Genomic DNA, 16,336 nt, shown 5'->3' with positions numbered 1-16,336 from the left:
CAAGCAAGCAAGCAAGCAAGCAAGCAAGCAAGCAAGCAAGCAAGCAAACAAATTAAATCAGCAAAACTTGAAGTTAAAGCCTCTTTAAAGTTTGCCCCTGAGGTTTGGATACTTTTCCCTGGCCCCTCCCTTTCTCCTTCACTGAGATACTTCCCAGGGAGGGTACATCTTCCACAGGGAGACTTCTCTCATCCTTAGACAGGTGGAGCAATTAATTTCTCCCTTATAGCACAGTGCCTTGCTCATCCTAGGCAGTCAGCATGGAATAAATTTAGTCATGGATTTATTTCTAAAGTATATACCATGGACATACTATGAGCCTGGCGCTGGTCTAGTATCTTGGACAAAATTGATCATTGCGCAAAGGGAATGGCTTTTAGACAGCTCTATGTATAAGTAGGTGGGAGGGGAGAGAGTAAATGTAGGAAAATTAATTTATGTAGCATATAATAGTATCACGAGGTAATGGGATGCTAAAGGGAAAAGGGGGTGTAGTGAAGGGTGTTTGGAGGAAGGAATGAACTGCAATTTTATTTTGAGACAGAATTTCCTTGCACAGCCTAGGCTGACCTGGAACTTCGGATTTTTTGGCTACTGCATTCAAGTACTATGTTTACCAGCGGACAGAATAAAATAGATCTCCTTGAACAAAGAACTGTAGGGGAGGAGCCCTAGCAAGGGAAATGCCTGGGCTTAAGGCTGTCCTTTCCCTACTGCAGGGATGACAGCAATGACAGTCTTGTGAGTTCCTGTGAGCCTTTGTGTGCTTCCTCAGTGTGAATCCTTATTAATGACCCCAGCTACCTACAGTATTTACTCTCTTTTCAAGTGAGTAAACTGAGGCACAGCAAACTCTTCAGGAATTGGATGATATCCTGAGGCTAGGAAGGAGGTGTTGTATATACCCTGTCTTATAGCTGTGGGCCTTTTGGCTTCCTACTCCTTTTTTTCCTCCTTTCCTTTCTTTTGCTCCCTCCTTTTCTTTCTTTGGAGACAGGATCTCTCTCTGTAGCCTTGGAAGTCCTGAAACTTGAAATGTAGAGAGCAGGCTGACATTGAACTTGCAGGAATCCACTTCCCTGCGTGCTGGACTTAAAGGCCTGTGGTACCACGGTGGCAAGGCCAGCTTTCACTTCTTGATCTCTGCACGGCTCCCCCAGGCTTTCTGTGCCCTGAGCTGGACTGTGCACCCTCCCCAGCTATAGAAGGGATTCTTAAGATGAGATTTAAGGGCTTTCTGTAATCCTGGGTATTCTTTTGGGAGTCCTTTAGATTTCTCTAATATTCTTGGATAGGTGAGGGACTCAGAGGCTCACTTACACCCCATACCCACCACCTTAACATAAAAGTGTCATAGTGTTACATGACAAAACCAAACTCAAATTATACTTAGTTTTAACCAAAAAAGGACAATGTATCTTCCCCTTCATCAAATGTCACTGTGGTTTTAAAGTTTACCTGCTGATATGAGCTCAACCACAGGGGTAAAATTAGGCAAGCAGGGAGTCCTGCAAACTGCTGCATTAAAAAAAAAAAGTGGTTTTTTGTTTTGGGTTTTTTTTCAAGACTGAACTCATATAACCTGGGATGAAATTAAACTCATTGTGTTGAGCGCGATGCCCTAAACTCTTGATCTTCCTGCCTCTACCTTCAAACTTCTACAGTGAATCTAAAACTTCCTAAGGCAGTGACCCTTTAATACAGATTCTCACGTTGTGCTGACCCCCCACCATAAAAATATTTTGTTGCTACTTCTTAATTGTAATTCTGATACTGTTATGCATTGTGTATATATCTGATATACAAGATATCTAATATGTGACCCCCAAAGGGGTCTCCGCCCACAGGTTAAATACCGCTGTGCTGGCTCCCACCAGCTCAAATTCTTAGTTAGCACGTACCAAGCAACAACAAATTTCCAAAATAATTTTACTTTTTTTTTTAATTTTCGAATTGGTTGGTTTTCTGTAGTTTCAATTCTGAAGATATGTCGTGTTCGGGGAAACCTTCGCTTGGAAACTGAACCCCAGATCCTTAAATTCGTTTTGCAATGCTAAGGAAGAGATGCAAACAAGTGTGGAATCGGTTTGAGAACCTTTCCTTAAAACGCATTCGCGCGTGCGCACCCCAAAGCAGCAACAAAAACTCTCTAAGCTTCAGAAATGTGCCGCAGAACTCCGGTCTCTTTTTATCTGGTCATACGAACCTCTGGACTCCTGGAGGAGTTTCTTATTATGGGTTTAGCAGTGGGAGACCAATCTCATCTTGGCTTAGAGAAAGGTAGTGCAGAGTTTCCTTGATTTCCCCTGTTTTTTAGAACTGCGAGCTTGGATTTCCTGAAATTGTTGAAGTGGATTTAAGCGCAGGGTCTTCCGCCTCCCCTTGTTGTTGGAGAGGAGGCGTGGGATGAGGTGAAGTGAGGCGGGGGCGTTGGAGAGAAACAACAACGATGTGCACGGGACAGGAAAAGTGGGAGGAGGAGGGGGGAGGAGGAGAGAAGGCGGCCGTAAGTTGAGAGAGGAGGGAAACAGACACTAGCCTGACTCTGAGAGCTATGTCGAAGAGAAACCTGGACAGGGCGCGACCCAACGGAGGGCAGAGCTGGGAGAGGACCTGGGGAGGGCGAGCGAGGCGAGAACCATCAGAATAGCTAGTTTCTCTCTAGCGAGAAAACTTTCCCTGGAACGCCGGAAACTTTCCTGAGCGCGCAGAGTCTGGGACGGAGGCGAGCGGCGGGAGTACGCGGCTCGGCTCGGGTGACTCAACGCCGGGAACCCCAAGGGGGTGAGTGGGGAAGTCCCTGGAGGGCCTGGAGTCATCATTCTGCAACTCCGCAGGGTCGGAAAATAACTCGCCTGGCGTGATCTGGGGGTGGGAGTGGGGGCACCGGGACAGCGAGACTGAAGGGAGACTCCGCGTGGTTAAGGAACCTCCGTATCGGATGCTGTAGGCGGGGAGGTACACTACCAAGAGGTGGGTAAGGGAAGGGGCAGGCTGCCCTGAGCGTAGTGGGTCTAAGTGGGCGAGGAAGCGCTGTGAACTGTTGGAGGGGGGCAGGAGGGATCCTGCTGATCGTGGTACCCATAGTAAGCCAGGAGGCAGAAAAAGAATGCATCTGCCCCATTCTCCTACGACAGGAGGGGCAGATCTACAAAGTCATGGGTGCTCAGGGGGGTACTCAGCTGAGAAACCGACCCTCTCAGCCATCCTCTTCTTTCTTGAGGAGGCGTTGGAGCCGAGGCAGTAGAGGGAGATCAGTTGGCCTGGTGCGCTGGGCCAGTCACTGTAGCTAGGGGACAGCCCGCGGGAGACCTAGCTCCTGGTGGCGAGAAGCTCAGAACAGCTCACTGCGACTCTGCGCCAGGCGCCCACGGTGTCCCCTTTCCGCTTCGACTTTCGCGCCCGCGGGGTATTGGGCCGGGATTTCCTCTGGGCGCCTCGTGTGCGCACTGCGCGTTTTTGCGCGCAGGGGGCGCTGTGGGGCCCGCGGCTCACGACCAGACTCAGTTTCCAGGGCTCGTGCCCTGGACCTGGTGTGCTTACGAAGGGTCCTTCAGGAATAGATTTTGGGGTGCTACCCTCGTCGGCAGTAGGGGTTTTCCCTATTCCTACCCGCACCCTGCCGGGGACCACATACCACCGCCGCCTCTTCCTCCCCAGAGCCAGAAGCCCGTGTTTTGCTAGTCAGCAGTAAAGTGGAGAGTATTTATAGACGCCACTGCAATCCTGCGGTGTGCAAGGTTTCAATTACTGCGCTGCGTCGCGACCCACAAGACGATATGCTTACGCGCGGCGACTCAGCTACACGTCTGCTGCGGAGACCCGTGTGGAAAAAAGTCTCCAGGCATCCTTTCTTGGGTGGAGTTTTGGAATTCTTGCCCATGCAAATTCAGATAAGGACCACAGCAGTCCTGGACAACCGCCTTCCATTCCATCAATTTCCCCCAACCCCACGCCTCTGCCAGCTTCCAGCATGGCATCAATTAGCCTTAAGAACTGCTCTTTTGACCATTCGTTAGAAGTAATATTTTCCCCCACATACTTCAAAATGTCATTGCTAGTTCTGCTAAGATGCTTTTGGTGGTAGAAGATGCTGATACTGATAACACAAAGCTGCAAGTGAGTCAGGAGGGAAGTGATTTTAGCCACATTTTGCAATTAGTCCCTAATGAGATTCCTCACACACCTAAGTTGGTCTGCCAGATGGAACTGGAGCAGAGGAGGCCTCATTCCAGTACTGAGTGCCAGAGAGGACCATGGTACTGTGGAGAGTAGTTTCTGTAGCATGTTGCCTTCTGGAGATGAGAAGCAATGGTTGACCATGCTACAAGGTTGTCTTCTGGCTCCTCCACTGTCACCCCTTGTTCTAGTGTTTTAACCACACTTCTAACAGCTGGACTTATAAATATGTAAAATAAAGCTGAAGTAGAAATAAGCCTGCTTACAGTAGGTCTAACCTGAGTCTTTCTGGCTTCTGAAGCATTGAAGCTCATTTCTCTTGGATCTGGAGGGGCTTGGGCATGTATTTATTTCAGTGGGTGTGCTTTTAGCAATAACTTTAATGTCGAAACATTCAGAAAAACCTGCTTCTGAAAACAGGAGGAGATTGTAAACATCTCTTCACACTTTATGATGACACTCTGCCCTGAGACTGGTAACATTTCCTGATCCTCACCAAAATCTTGGTGGAGTACTACTGTGTGCCCTCTGAATAATCTGTACCCTGAAGCTCAGATAATGTAAGTAGTCTGTTTTAGGCTACATGCACAGAGGATGGAGCTTAGGAGAGATTGCAAAAGATTGCCACTCTAGGTTTGGAGCGTGGAGATACCCTCCCTTTCTGTTGGCTTTCTCAGACATTCACCAGATACTCAAATAGTTGATTACATTTGTGCGTGTTGCGTTTGTATGCATATGTGTATTTCGGTGCATTGCTCGAGTGTTCATGTTTATGTGTGTATGTGTATATATATGTGTGTGTGTGTGTGTGTGTGTGTGTGTGATGTGTTGAGTCCAGAGGTCAACGGCATCGTCTTCCATAGTAGATTTTTAGTTTTGGAGTCTGGGGCCATTCACTGTTTCTGCTAATTGGCTGGCCAGCTAGTAGCTGGGATCTTCCTGTGCATACCTGCACCAGTGCTGGGATTCCAGCAGGTCTTCATGTGTAACCTTTAACTTGAGACCTGGGAATCCAAACTCAGGTCCTTATGCTTGTGTGCCAAACACTTCACCACTGGAGGTGTTTCCATAGCCCACGTGTTGTGTTGTTGTTTCCAAATGTCATAGAGCAGCAGGATTACTGAAAAAGCTCTTTATCTTGTCGTAGAATACCATTGCAGTGACTATCTGAAAGCCTCGTACTGATGGGCCTTACATTCCAACTTCGGCTTACTCATTAACTTACTGTACGTTCACCACTTAATCCACTCATCTAGAGGAGGTGCAGCTCAGCACGACCCTTGTGATCCTTCCACTCTGTACACATTTCTCTGTCCTAGTGATATGCATGTGTGTTCCCGTGGCCTTGCTTTGATAATAGTCCTGTCCCAGGTAAAACAAATGCACAGTCTTTTCTAAATTCCAGACGTCCTCTCTTTAGTCCATTTTTTGCAGAACCAGACCAGCATAGGATTGAACTAGCATATGTGCATCTCTGTGAATGCACCCTTACAATGCCTGTCATAAAGGGCTTGGTCTGTAGAGATACCTGCCTCTATGCAGATTGTAAACGTGGTAGAGGCAATGCTTATAGATGATGCTCATTTACTAACACAGCAGAATAAATCAGTACCTCTGTGGCTGAAATGTGAAGGGAAGATACTTTGTGTACCTTGTCTAGGATGCAGGGTGCAGAATCTGGAAACAGTGATTACCTAGGAAGCAGAAGGCATTACTTTTATACGGGAAGATTCCACACTGGAGTCAAAAAGGGGACATAGATGACTGAAGACAATGACAAGCCATCAGAGATCAACGAGATAATTCACATTTTGGCGACTCCCAAGTTCTCAAGATGGTTTTAGTGGTTTACATGGGTGTTCCTGGGCCAGGAGTCAGTGTTCTAGCAGCATGGGGGCCCTACGAAGGAGAAAATGAAGGTCACAGGACTCAAAGGCCTGAGAGCACAGTTCCATGGAAGGAAAGGAATGTAGAGTGGATATAGAGAAAGACTCTATATTGCTTTGGGAAGGTGTGGCCCTCAGTCACACAGCTAGCTGGATAAGACTTGGAGAATGTAATGGCTATTCCTGGTTGTCAACCTGACTATATCTACAATGAACTACAAATTGTAGGGCTCACCTGTGATCCAGATCTTGAGGCTAGAAGACATAAGTTTCTCACCTGGATCTTGGCATGGAAATCTTGAGCCATAGTGTCTATGAAAAGTTTAGGCCCAGGCAAGGTAGTACATACCTTTAATCCCAGAAGACTGTGGCAAGGAGATCTCTGAGTTCAAGTCAGCCTGGGACAAAGCAAGTCCCAGATCCAGGCAGTGGTGCTACACACTTTTAATCTGGGCCACACCTGCTGGAGGCTCACATAAGGACATTGGAAGAAGGAAGATACACTCTTCTTCGCCTACTTACACTTACTTGCCAGCACATCTGTTGGAATCTACTGCTACAGAAGATCAGCTGAAACAACTAGCCTTGTGGGACTGAGTAACTACTAGACTTTCCATTCACAGCTGCCCATTGTTGGGTTAGTCAGACTATAGACTGTTGAGTTATATACAGAGAGATAACCCATAATTTCTGTGACTCTAGAGAACCCTGACTAAAACAGTGAACATGCTGATGTCGGTCTCAGGTGGGAGGGCAGTGGGAAGGTAAGCCTCCCACCTCCTGGGAATGCCTTTAGTTATTCTGGGCCAGCTTATAGAACTGAGGGAGCCCTGGAGACCTACTTCCATTTTAATTGGACTTGGCCCTTTGAGGTAACAGTCAGTCAGTCTCTCTTTAAATATTCTTTTCTTATGCTTTGCCAGTTTATAGCCTTTGTAGATCAATGCCTGGATTTCATTTCGGAGAAAGAGAGGGAAAAAGCCCAGAGGTTAGTGATTACCAAATTGGATTAATGTCTGTCTAGCAGAGTTTAAAGAAATACTGCTTAGTCTCTAATTACCATTAACTAAGAATTTAAACACTCTATTAAAGTGAAGCAGGCTTAGAACAAACTCCAGTATTTTCAGCTGTAACATATTTTTAGTTTTAGACACTTTTATATAGTACATTTAAGTGCATAGACATATTCTCTATGTATGTATATCACTCCACCCAGGTCTTACATTTCCATAGTAGATCATGCATGACATCATTATAAACCGGCTTCCTTTAAAAAATAAGAAGTTCACGGTGAAGTTCAGCTGTATTCCGAAGCTTCTGGAAAGCCCAGCTCACTGAGATACCTAAAGGGTGTCGGAGAGTGCTGAACTGCCCTGATTGATCTTCCTCTTTTGACTGTGGTCTGTGGGAGGACTTGGTAAACACTAGCCCAACTGCTGCCCAGCATAATTATGTGTGCAATATACTGTGTGTAATTATGTATTGCATGGAACTGCATATTTACTCATGTCTGTGCTCCTTCCTCATGCTCCTTCCTCCGTTCTCAGGTGTCCGTAGCAGAATCTCACACACATATCAGGCTCAGGTTGAGCCATACCTCCTGTTTCTCCCTTCTCTTCTTACTTTACAGAACTTTTTCCAAACTTGCTGGTACTTTTTGACACTGGCTGAGTTCTTGGTTTTGTGGAGGGAGTTGGGTTGCTTACGCATTCAAGGGTTAAGGAAAGGACTGTGTTGGGCGTCTTTGTTCAGAGCACTGGGATATGTGTCAGTTTAAGCAGAGCCTGGAATAATAGCTAAAGGTTTATTTCTGTCTCCTTGCTCAGAACTGGGATGCAGTCCTACCTCTGGTTCTGAAATATGTCTGCATTAGCCAGCTCTAAGCTGCCTCCGACCCTGTCACAACCTGTTCCTGACCTCAGCAGTGTAACTCCTCAGGGTAAACCCTTTCATATTTGCTGTTGAGTGCTACATAAATCCTCTGGAACTGACTCATCACCCTTTCCTGGGTGTCTCCGGGAGACCAAGTAGACTTCTGCAGTCATTTAGAGAACTTTGAAGCCTCAGGCCTCTGTCTCCCTGCTCCCCTCATGGAGCCCTGAGGCTATTTTCTTTGTGATATCTGCCAGCAAAATTAGTGGGTGGACTTGGTAATCCTGGTGTTTGAGAATATTAGAAAACAAAAAAACAAACAAACAAAAAACCCAAAAAATCCTTCACCTACTAGAAAAATCCTCATGGCATGACCTTTTATACACACACACACATATACACACACACACACACACACACACACACACACACGCAAACAGACACACACACACCTCTGCCAAAGGTCAGTCTTGATGCAAAGTTATTACCTTAGTTGTTATTGGTATTGGGGAGACCACATAGGTTGGAGAACTGAGCTTGGGAATCTGATAGAGGCTCTCCCTTGAGAGAACTCTGACCAGGGACAAGTATCTTCTCAATTGTTCTGGACTTCACCTTTCCTGTCTGCAAACCTGTTAAACCAACCTATTACAGAGGGTCATCCAAGATGGCCAAGGATGAGGTTCAAAGTATGCACAGATCTGATATGTGGTGCTATTCCTGGGAAGAGGTGAACAAATGCCTATTCACCCCACAGAGGGAACCAATGACAGAGTAAAGTAATTATATCTCCAAAGTTCAGCTTGGTGAACCAGTGAGTTTGTTACGGTTACTCACTGCATGGAAGACTCAAAGACAGCTACATTCTCAAAAACCTGCCCCAACATAGGAAACCTTGACGTTCTCTTCATGACAGTCAGGCAGCTTGACAGCGTGGGCAGTCTCTTATTCTTAGCAGTCTTTCTTGGTAATCTAAGTTTGTTGGAGTGGATGCTAATGACTTTCAGTAACTTACTAAGTCTCGAGAGTTGCTTTTTTCTTGCACCTTAGTGAGCTCTCCTTGATGCAATGTTTTAATACATAAGAAGTTAATACATGGCGGGGTCACAAGAAAATCCTATGAAACTACAATCTGTGGATCTGGTGGGTCTTCATGGGACCCTGAACTGATGCCCTACTCTAGGATGTTGTCAGTCTTGTAGTACCTTAGAACATAGTGTTTGTACCCAGATGCTGGGGTTTGAAGCAAGGTTTCTCCTCTTTGACTCTACTGACATTTTGAGCTGTAGAGTTCTTGTGGTGCTGTGGGATGTGAGTGGCCTCTATCCACTAGTTACCCATGATGTCCTCTACCCTATCCCCCACAGTGGTAACAATCCATAGTATCTCTGTACATGCTGACAGCTACTTAGGGAAGTAGGTGGCTGTAAGTTTGATTTAAAATGTTGGCCTAGTCCCATCTTACCAATGCTGGATGTATACCCAAGACATCTTTCAGAAACCAGGACCAAGCCTCAATGCTCATGTATCAGATTCCCCAGGAGAGAGTCCAGGAATCTGCCTGCTCTGTCACCCTTTATTCATGGTGATATTCGTGGTTTTAGTTAACTATAAGCAACCCTAGTATGAAAACATAAGCTGGGAAACTCCAAAAATAAACAATTCATGTTTAAAATCACCCCCCCCATTCTGAGAAATATGAAGTCTTGCTGTTCCACCAAGTGCTGCTTGGGTGAATTATGGCTTTGTCTAGCATGAACCTTGTATTCACTATCTGCTGGTTAGTGACTTAGAAAGTGTCAAAGGTATATCAGCTCTGCTGTTACAGTCTTCCAAGGCTGGTGCACAAGTAACTCTTACTTTACTTAATAATGCACACCAATTACAAATCTTTAATACCGTATGTTATTGTCTCTTTGTTCACTTTATGATTCAGCTATTATAGGTGTAAGTCAGTGTCTTTAACTTGATAGGATCTAGAATCATCTGGGAGATGTAGATGCCTGTGATGGATTTCTTTGATTGTATTAATTGAGGTGGAGAGAGCTGCCCACTATGGGTGGCACCATTCCCTTGCCAGGATCCTAAGCTATATAAACAGAGAAAGGGAGGTAATGAGTAGGTTCATCACTCTCTGTTCCTACCAGTCATGTATCTCTGTGGACACAGTGTGGTCATCTGCATCAAGCTCCTGCTGCCTTGACATCTCCATCATGATGGGTTATACACTTTCTTAGAATAAACGGTTTCTTCCATAAGTTGCTTTATCACAGCAACAGGAAAAGAAGTTAAGACAATAGGTATGTGGACCTAGAAAAAAAGATGGAATATATAAGGTCCAACCCTCTTTGTAGTTTGAGGCATCTATTGAGGTACTGAAATGCACCCCTTGTAGATGAGGCAGGCATCTGTATTCTCTAAAAGGTGATGGAGACTGTATAGTTCTCTTCTGGATGATACAGATGTTAAGATTGAGTTAAGATGTTACAGCACTGGTATCACAAGGATGTTGCTGATTTGGGTTGTTTGGAGGATAACCTGAAACGGGTTTTAGGTACTCCTGTGCTGTGTAGATGTGAGCAGGTGTGCTAATGCTCCTGGCCTCTGGAGTTCTATTCTGTTGCTTCAATTGCTGTCTTGCTGAATTTGTTTTACTTAGTACTGTGCATTTTCTCTCAGGCCTAGCTCAGCACCCTACACAGGATTTCTCTGCACCATCCCTTTAAACTGTGGTGAACTGGGTACATTTTTCTCTATACACTCAAAACACACTGGTCTCAGACTGCTGCTCTATGGCCCAGACTTTTGCTTCATTTTTTTTTGACTTGCATAATGTTATAAAGAAAAAGATTTCCTTCCTTCCTTCCTTCCTTCCTTCCTTCCTTCCTTCCTTCCTTCCTTTCTTTCTTTTTCGTTTCTTTGTTTCTTTTTTTAACTGTGAACGTTGACACATGGGCTTTCCAACTTTACTAGAAAGAGTGTGTGTGTAGTGATATACATTGTATCACACAGACCCCTTCTCGTAAAAGCAATGAGAAGGGGACTGGAGGGTGTTCTTTATTTTGTTACAATCCTGTATGCCTCTTTAAGCTTTCCTGCACTCATGACCTTGACCATTACTGAGTTTGCCCTTTGTTTGTGTATGGGAGTCCTATCCTTTTCATTAATCCTGACCAATTATTGTCTTTTTTATTTTCTTTTTATTACTATTCTCCATATATGTGTCATCTTTATAGTCATTAGAGTGGGTGTAGGATTCGATAGTATCATTCTGTCCTCATCTTACAGAGAAGGCATTGTCTGCTTTTTGCGCTTTTAAAGCTCTTACCCACGAGTCAGGCAGTGGTGGCAAATGCTTTTAATCCCAGCAATTGGAAAGCAGTGGCAAGTAGTTCTGTAAGTTCAAAGCCAGCCTGATCTACAAGCATAGTGAGTTCCAAGACAGCCAGGGCTATACAGAGACACAAACAAACAAAACAACAACAAACCAAAAGCAACAAAGCTCTTACCTACAAAAGTTTGTTTTTCCTTTTCAAAGTCTTCCCCACTCCTAGTTCCCATGCTCCAGGGTCATGAGCATGAGTGGGGAACCTGCAGTTTTCAGTTGACCTTCGATGGATGGGTCATTTCTGAGTGCAATCTAACATTCTATCTCTGGTTGTTTGTTGGTTGAAGATCTGACCATCTTCAACCATAACCTTGGTGGCCTGCTACAATGATAGTACTATTTTTAGATGTTTCCTTAGAGACCTGGGCTCACTGTGGATAGTTTCTTTAGTTCTCCTTTATGGCCCAGTGGCTTCCTGCACTTAGGTCTGGGCATACCCTGGAGGACTTTGGCTTTCATGAAATGACTGCATTGAGACCACTCTGCTCCTTTGCCCAGGCTCTCCCTGACCTATTACCTGGGGGAGAAATCTTTATTCTCTTCATTCTTTTAGGAAAAACATTTTATCTCTGAGAGAGGACAGACTTTTCAAGAAACGTCACATTTAATGAGGAGCATATTTCCCAGCACTTCAAAGTGCCTTTGACTGCCAGGCAGTAGTAGTTGATTGTTCCTTCGCCCGTCAGTGTTTTATATATATTATGTGTCAGAAATGTAATTTGCTCCATAATGGTGTGTCTCTGCTACTGCTGTGTCTAGACTTTCTGGCTTACTGTGGGATAGACACTGTAGGATCAATGTGGGTGACATCCACGGACCACACCCAAACCATGTGCATTCCAAGAAACTTGATATTTAAGTGGGAGTGTCAAGGTGAGCAGAGAGAAGTGTGGTATTTCCCACAGTTTCACTTAACTTGCACCAAAGAAGGGTTTTTCTTTTTTTTGTAATTATACAGTGGGTTTCTAGTCCAAGTAGTAACGTCATATAGGTTAGTTTCATTTGTAAGTGAAACTAAATTACCAGTGTCCTGAGTCCAGTACACAGTTAGTGACCTCTCCTGAATTGAGGTCAGCCCTTGAGCTTGTATTCTGTTTGCTATGATGTAGAGGAGTGTCCATATTTCGACTTGTAGAATCTGTGTTTGGTTCCCAGGGAGTGCTGAGAAAGTTGCACATCTTTCCTATTGGGCCCTTTCCATGTTGTTCGTAGGAGCCAGTGTCTGTCTTGCCCATGTGGTCCTGGTCTACATTGTCCCTGTGGATATTCATGCTTAGATGGATCCAGGCTGATCTGCAGTGAAGAAAACTTTCTGGCCCCTCTGAAGTCAGAAGGCTGTTCTTTCTGGGGACTTAGAAAACTCCTTGTAATCCCTCATTTAAACATTCCTATTAGGTACTGTCTGGGTACCAATGCTGTTGCTTGGTATTAGGTAACAGTGTTAAGACACAGGTGGAGCCTTCAGCTTAAAGGATTGGTCAGACTCAGAAAGAACAGTAGATACAAGGACTGTAGCTTGCCAAGTTACAGTGCTCTGGAGAAGCAGGTCTTCTGTGAGAGTTGCCCCAGTGTGGTAGAAAATTTTGGCTCACAGGTGGAAGTGAAGGGTGATGTTTGCAGCCAACACATGCCTGTGTAAAGCAGAGGGTTGAGGAGCCCAGACTTTTGGGTCCTATAGGATCTCTCTTTGGGACACTTTTACTAGTTTTCCACTTTTGGACAAGTGACTCCCAGTGCTTCAGTCTCCATCTACAACCTTGGAATTATAAAACAGTCAATAATCTAATAAAGGTATAGCCTCTTGGATTTTGGTGAAAATTATTGATAATAACAACTAGACTTTAGTGATAGTTAATGTTACTCTAACCAATAGTAATAATAACAATAAACCTGCCATGTTAGACACTTTATTTGATGAAAGAATTCTACTCTTTTTTTTTAAAAAGAGTTGTCATTTCTTTCCTTCCTTTTTTTTTTTTTTTTTTTTGCTTGTTCGTTTGAGACAGGCTTTCTCTGTGTAGCCCTGGCTGTCCTGGAACTCACTCTGTAGACCAGGCTGGCCTTGAACTCAGAGATTCACCTGCTTCTGCCTCCCAACTGCTGGGATGAAAGGTGTGTGCCACCGCTACCAGACAACAGCCCCACTCTTAGTAGTGATAGTAGCCTTTTCCTGACCTGGTTTTCGTCTGATGGGTCTGGGAGCATCCTTGGAGTGTGGATTTGGTTTCTTGCATTAGCTTGAGGGGGTGGGACGGTTGCTTTGCTGTATGTTTCTGAGGAAGCTGAAGCATTTCAGGCTCACCCTGTCTCCTTTGGGTAGAACGCAGAGGATGATGTGTTTCAGTGGAGGAGCAGACTGTAGGGTGATGGTGAGCTCAGACAAAGGGATGGAATTCAGAGGTGAACTTTGATGAAGTGGTGGGTAGTTGCCAATCATGGGCTGAGGTTGGTTGAAGGCTGTGCAGTGTTGGGGGGTCAAGCTCTTGTGGGAGTCCCTCAGAGTTCCTGCTGTTGACACCTCTGAGTAGGATCAACAAGTGGGTGACCATACAGCTGGCCAAGTAGAGGAAAATGTTGGCTAGTGGGAGGATTATTTTTTCAAACCCTAGTGAACTGATAAAGTCAACAAACAGACCATGAGAAGTGGCTTGTCTTGGTCTGAAAATGTTGGGGGCCATAGAGTAGGAAAGGATAGAACAGAAACCTTTATGTTTGGTCTCTAACCAGCTGGGCAATTTTGAATTAGTAGTCAGCAGTTAGAAATCTTTTCTTAAAAAACATCATACTTAAGAATATCTGTGGTCTGGGGAGATGGATCAGTGCAAACATGAGGGTCCAAGTTCAAATCTTCAACAGTTACATTAAAAAGCTGGTCGTGGCTGCCAATGTCTTTGCAAACTCTGGCATTGTAGGAAGGAGACAGACAGATCCCAGGTGCTTAATAGCCAGTCACGATAGCCAGAATGGCGAAGTTTCCAGCTCAGTAAGAGATTCTGTCTTAAAGGAAGAAGGTGGAGAGGGATAGAAGCAGACACCAGAGATTGACTTCTTCCTCTGTCCTCTGCTTGCATGTGCATGCGTGTACATCCACATACCCATTGAACATAACACACACACACACACACACACATACACACACACATACACACACACATACACACACACACATACACACACACACACACACACACACACACACAGCCCTTGAGAAAGAGCAGGTAAAACTGGGCTAATATCCCAATGTCAAGCTGGTTGGGTTGTGCAGTGACTGCCTTCATTGATCTGGGTAGGTGCTGTTTAGTAAGACAAGTTGGTGGTCCCTTACTCAATGTCCTGGCCAGAGCCTATTGAGTCCTGTTGAGTCCGTTTGTGATGCATGTTGCAAAACCAAACCAAAACAACAACAGTGTGGGAGTAGGGTGGGAGAAATGACTTCATCTTTCATTTCCCCTTCCATCAGGGTTGGCTCCTGGCCCCCAGGTTCCTCCCCACAGCAGCCCTGCTATAGAATACTATACCTGTGAGTAAAATGGAGCAAGCGAGCACATGAACAAATGGACTGTAATGTTAGCCCTGCACCCGTCTTGATCAAAGCCAAGTTCTGGTCTTAACAACTTTCTGAGAACTGTCTTTGAACAGATTAGAAGAAAGATAACCTTTCTTCCTTGTTTGTCTTTTTTCTGAGATGTAGGAACCACTGTTAATGCCTTTGTTTATTGGAATAAATAATCCCCATGATTCATGTTTCAAATTCAGAAAGCACAGAAAGGTATGCACAAAACAGACTTCACTGGTGCCCCTGTAAGTCGGCCACAGCTCTGGGGGGGAACAAGCATGCTTGGTGTCTGTCCCAGGGTTCTAGAGTCCACTTATGCTCCACAGTAAAATATAACAGACCTCCGGGCTGTTTTATGGCAATGAGAGAATGATACACGCACAGCTCTACAGTCAGTCTTCTTTCTTTCCAAACCTTCCTGGATAGCATCCATCACTACACAGTGTATGCAGTGGGTAGGGTACCATAGGGTTCCTGAGAACATGGGCCTTTAAAAAAAGTAACAATTTTGCATGTGTTCGAAAAGCTGTTTGTGATAAGACCACAAAGGTGGTAGGAGGAGACGCTTCAGCATTGATGAGAATTAGTCAGCGGGTGAAGGGGAGAAGAGGGCTTTCCTAACTAAAGGGTGGACTGCAGGATTGAGCCTGGAGAACGGGCGGGAGATATTTTATGCAGAGGGCCCAGCATGTGGGAATGCCCTGAGCAGTGGAGAGATGGTGGTGATGGAAATTACACCACAGGCCAGTGAGTTGGCATGCAGTGGCTGGAGGCAGGAGTGTTACAGGTTAGCCTGGAGTTTATAACGTCTCAGAACCGTGGGGCGTCTTTGAGGTGAGAGGAATGGTGTGCATGCTGTGAACTTTTCCTGTTGGATTCTTGTCTCATCACACTCCTAAGTGTGAGACCTTAGATAGATTTGTCACTATGTAGCCCTACAGCTTTCTCGGTGTGTTGGGTGTGGTAACTGAACCTGATTCCTGGTCACTGGAGGAGCCAGGGCAAGGTCTTTCCTGGGCTTTGGGTTGCTACACAGTGTGAAATATGTGACACGTTTCGATTTGAGCACTTGTGAGTAGACGTGTCCTAGTTGGCGACCTGTTGCTGTGATAAAGGCCATGACCAAAAGCAACATAGGAAGAAAAGGGCTTGTTTCATCTTAGAGCTTACAGTCTGTCATGAAGGGAAGTCAGGGAACAGACCTGGAGGCAGGAACTAAAGGAGACCAAAGAGGATTACTGTTCACTTAGGGCCTGCTCCTCCTGTATTGCTGTTTTTGTTTGCTTTATATACCCTAAGTCAATCTGCCTGAGGAGGGGGTGGCACTACCCACAGTGGGATGGGCCCTCCCCGTCAGTCATCAGTCAAGAAAATGCACTACAGATTTCCCTACAAGCCAGTCAGATGGGGGTGATTCCTCAATTGACATTCCCTCTTCACAGAGGACACTAGCTT

General features: G+C 45.2%; 1 protein-coding gene across 5 annotated transcripts in view; it reads left to right on the top strand.

The window, feature by feature from the left end:
- The window catches only part of Prr5l (proline rich 5 like), a 102,087-nt gene that overhangs the window by 19,527 nt on the left and 66,224 nt on the right, over window positions 1-16,336 (top strand). For 3 of the 5 annotated variants that reach the window (XM_028767079.1, XM_028767078.1, XM_028767075.1), the window contains exon 1: window positions 2,301-2,784. The exons of 1 other annotated variant lie outside the window; for it this stretch is intronic. The gene's annotated coding sequence lies outside the window, so the exon portion shown is untranslated. Of the gene's footprint in view, window positions 1-2,189; window positions 2,281-2,300; window positions 2,785-16,336 lie in introns of those variants that run through there. One more of the 5 variants, XM_028767077.1, reaches the window with a different exon arrangement.

The sequence above is a fragment of the Grammomys surdaster genome, unplaced genomic scaffold, assembly GCF_004785775.1.
Source record: "Grammomys surdaster isolate TR1022 unplaced genomic scaffold, NIH_TR_1.0 170, whole genome shotgun sequence".
Lineage (NCBI taxonomy): Eukaryota > Metazoa > Chordata > Mammalia > Rodentia > Muridae > Grammomys > Grammomys surdaster.
The sequence above is the reverse complement of the archived record's forward strand: the minus strand, read 5'-3'. Positions and strand labels throughout refer to the sequence as shown.